We start from the raw sequence: 4,560 nt of genomic DNA on the forward strand, positions 1-4,560 counted from the left end.
CAGTCTGAACTACGTAGATCTATTGTGTTTGTTTCTTTTTTGTTTTTTTTTTTTTTTTTTTTTTTCTTTCTCTTTTTCTCTATAATGTTGTATTGAAAAATTAAGAGGGTTTTTTTTTGATAATGATGTTGCATATGCTGTATGTACTATGTACTGCAGCAATCAAGCGACCGACCGACCCTACCCGACTGAACCGCCCCTTATCACTCTCCCTCCACCACCACCACCACCACCAAGTCCCCTGCCAACCCGGGATTCCCGCAGTCGCTGTTTCACTCCAATCCCACCCTACATTTTGTTTAATCCCTTTGTATTGAGTAAGAGCTCGCTGCAATGAACAGCTGGTCCGAAGCGAGCTCTGAGACATCACCTATAACAAACGTGTACTAAAGATAGCTAGTTAGCTAGTAGCTAGCTATCTACCCAGACTAGCAGTAGACCAGGACCCTGTCTCTCCTTTTCTTAGATACGTCGTATCTAAGATCCAAGCCATGTCTCTGATTGTGTGCGAGCGCGTGAGAGTGGCACACACACACACACACACCTGGATTGTTCTGGTCTGTCTATTTCTGCCTTAAGTTGCCTACGTATGCCTACCCTCCGAACTAACCCACTTCGATGTAAGTGTGGGTGATTTACTGGTGAAAAGGCGTATAATTTCCAATGCCGGGATATCCGGGCTCAATGTCTGATCGAATTTCGATCGGTGAGAGGGGAGTCCGGTTCCCCGATGACGGGAATTGCAAAGTAAACGAGGACAAAAAGAAAAAAATGTCCAAAAATAAGCAAAGAAGATGCTTAGACATAACGCCGATTCTAGATCGTTATCTTTCCCCCCGAGGTGGTAAGTAGTAGCCTAGACACTACAGCCCGCGGGACAAGAAGACAAACGGAAAAAGATGTTGAACAATAGTAGTACGTAGTAATGAGAAAAAGCCATCGTAGACCATGCCAGAAACAGTAGAGATTGAAAATACGAGAACGAAGATAACAATAAGAAAACAAGACACAACCCCTCTTTTGCAGCTACTACTGGAAAATCCCTGCATTGGTCTCTGGCACCGGTCGTTCTACCTTGCGCTGAGCAGTACCTAAGGGAGTCTAGTGTAGCCGGGAAAGGGTCCATAGGGCTCAAGCCACAGTAAGGTACTGACACTTGGCATGAGGAAAAAAAAAGGGTTCTTGCTCCATTTTGGTGGTTTTGTTTTTCGTTTTCGTTCTCTTACGTCTTTTTCTCGTTTTGCTTTTTGTTTTGATTTTCTCCGCGGATAAATAATTATCATGTCGAGGCAAAGTAAAAGTTACTTTACGGACGACGTCCGAGGTTTGACATGCACCGATCTGGGCCAGATTCGGCTTTGGAAACATGAGAACGATAAGAATAGCTAGGGAGGACTAAACATTGGTCGTTTCATACAGTGGGTGGTTTACGTCTCTCGAGGGGAAAAGCGAGGAGTAGAGAGAGGAGGATGAGGGTCCAGTGCATTGACAGCGTGGTTCCCTGGCTGGTGCAGACAGTGGCACCTACGCTGAAAGAGATCTTCGCGACTCTTCATTCTTGGGATGAATGCAATGCAGCCTGGGATTCATTCCTTTCAGCCCTAGCGACCCCCCTAAGAGGGGTTAACTAACTGAAAGGCAACTACATTGTCGTCTAGTAACAAACTACTGACGAAGCCACCACGATTATGCCACTGCATACGTATGCTCGCTTCTTGGTTATTTCGCCCTCCTCTCTTAACGGCGTGTACTCGATCGGGGACCAGAGAATATCACTAGCCTAGCTGTCTACTAGCACCTGAAGATGGACCCTCGCCAAGCCTAATCTAGGTAGTGGAGAAGCCGCTTACAAAGCAATTCTACGTCGTCAACCAGACGCGTCCCATAATCTGCCAGATGATCTGCCATCGATTTGAGGGCTTCTTCGGTTGGCTCGGCAGCTGAGTCATTGGATCTGCCTCGTATCGGCACCGTAAGCTTACTACTTTGGGAACTAGTCGTTAACATCTCTTGTAGGTCATTGGTAGAACCTCGGAGATAGGCCGCGCGCGCGACCCTGATCTCCAGAATCAATCGATTCCTGTACGGTACGCCTAGATAACTACTACTGTAACTAGTTGGTGATAGTAAGTGCCAATAGCCAGCGTGGCATACCGTATATCCAATCCGAATTCTCTGACTCGATGTGGCTTTATTGTCATCTACATTTTCCAATCTCTTGGGTTCCTGTAGGGACTCGTATAGCGCTGCGTTAGTCCAGCCACGCCCACTGCCCCCTTCTCTTTCTTGCTCCAGTACGTGCAGTATGGTGCCTGGCTGGGCTGCTCATATCTACGTACTATACTAGTCTACGTAGAAGGTGGCGCTGATCTCGATGCTTATAAGTAAATCCGGTCTTATCTCTTTCTCTTTCCTGTCTCCAACGGAAGACGGAATACCTACGGAGGAACGGACTGATGCATTGAAACTGCACAATTATCACACCCCATTTACTCCCTAGCTAATATGCGACTAGATACTGCTCTAGCTGTGAGCCGTGACCCCAATTCTTGGCTCTGCCTTGAACACGCCAGCCAAATTTCTCGGATAATTAAGCCGCCGTCGCTGTGGCTGCTGTCAGCGTGCATCTCCGGAGCAGAGAAGCAACAGCAGTACGTAGTAGAATCCACCCACCCACACAACTACAACAACCCTCACAACAACAACAACAAAATAGCATGATCCCCCCCAAAACCACACATCATATCTACCTGATACACTTTCCCCTTCCTTCCCCCTTCCACCCACAACCAAACCAGTAACGAACAAGTATCCAACCATCCGAACACCCGCAACGCGGAAGTACATCCATCCAACCGGCCCTAACAGCCCACAATTACCCCCGACCTCCGACCTCCCTCCACAAGCCGGACAAGCATGATGCGCAAGCTTCCCACCACCCATTGTAGGCATCAACATTTCCCTTCCTCTATCTGACCAATAGCAATCATCTCCGATGATGCAGGGTGGGAAACCAGTGAAAAAAAAAAAGGGCCCATCATCTCTCTCTCTCTCTCCCACAGCCCCTCCCCGCTTCCCTTCGCTCGGCACGTCAACCGCTTGGAATCGGACCTTTCTCTTGTCTTTTTCTTTTCTGTTGACTGCTGGCTGGCCTGACGTTATCCCTGGGGACGAATTGACGCGTAGGATGATGGATCATAATTGCGGCTCGGAGTTCCACACTACGTATTAGATACCATAGTGGTTAGTACTTTGTCACGGAGTTAACTACTTGTTCTTGTTGTTGCTGCTGTGCCTCATTTTTTCTTTTTATCTGTTCTGCCTGGGAGAAGTGGGTGATGGAGACTAGTACTGATTTGTATGTGTGTGTGTGTGGTTTAGATGGGGTTGTTTGATATTAGTTAGTACTTCCATTCGAGTTAGGGTCGGTCTTTCATATGAAGTAGTAGGTGAGTGACTACTTGTAGTAAACTGTAGGATAAGCAAGCAGTAGATGCAATCCTCCAGCCAGTAAGTAAAACTGTCAAGGGTTGATGGATGAGAATTCAGGGTCTCGCCAAGCTTTGCAGTACGTACTTATGAATGGGTCAAACGTCTTGTCGGAGGATACTGCCAAGCGAGGTTCAGAAGGGGGGAAGGGGGCCAAAGAAACAAAAAAAAAGTAAAAAAAAAAAAAAAAAAAATCCAAGAAAGGTAAAGGGAAAAAAAAAAGCCACTTAGACGAGAAGTAGACGAATCGGATTGGTGTTGGAGGGGGGCGGGCGTATGTGTCCACGTATGCATAGAGGCTGGACTTGGGTGTGGAACTCCGTCCATCTTGAAGGGGGCGTGTGTGAGAAGTGGTGGGTTCATGGAAACGATTGATTGACGGATCAGAGATAGATACGCAAAGCTAAGACTTTTGCACTTTTGCTTAGCGTTATGGATCGCCTGAGATGGGGGAGGGGTCCGGAAGAAGGGGAGAATGGAATAGATGGATATCTAGGTGCCTGTTTGTTCTGATTCTATCATCTCCATCTTGATTGGTAAAATTTTATCCCCCGTGTGCCGACCCTCTTTTTGCCTCCTGTTCCGGAGAAATTTACAATGTCTTATTAAATCAATGGAGCAGGATTCGGGTTTGTTGGGTGATATGAAGTCATGATGGTTGGTGGTGATATCATGCTGCTTACTGTACACCGTATAGTACCGAAAGAATCAATGACGACGATGAACTGCTGGCAACTGCACATCTATGTAACTGCTCCATTCTATTCATAGACGAAACCTGCGACAACGAGGCGTTTGTGATGAAGAGATAATTCTGTCGTGCCTGTCGCTGCTAGTTTCCTATTATTGGCAAGGCCCCGGGGGGAGGACTAGTTCTTTTCTGTGCTATTGAAATCGAAGCTATTTCGGGTCGGGTCCGAGTGGGACTACGGTATTCTATTTTCCAGAACGTCGGGTTGAGTTGTTTGGCGGGTGGAATGTGGATGCTCGTGAATCTAACCACTCCTCAAAGGAGATGCTTGAAAGCTTGGTACAAAGTGCTAGTCGAATGGAAAAAAAAAAAAAAAAAAA

Source organism: Aspergillus neoniger (genome assembly GCF_003184625.1).
Source record: "Aspergillus neoniger CBS 115656 unplaced genomic scaffold BO87scaffold_1, whole genome shotgun sequence".
Lineage (NCBI taxonomy): Eukaryota > Fungi > Ascomycota > Eurotiomycetes > Eurotiales > Aspergillaceae > Aspergillus > Aspergillus neoniger.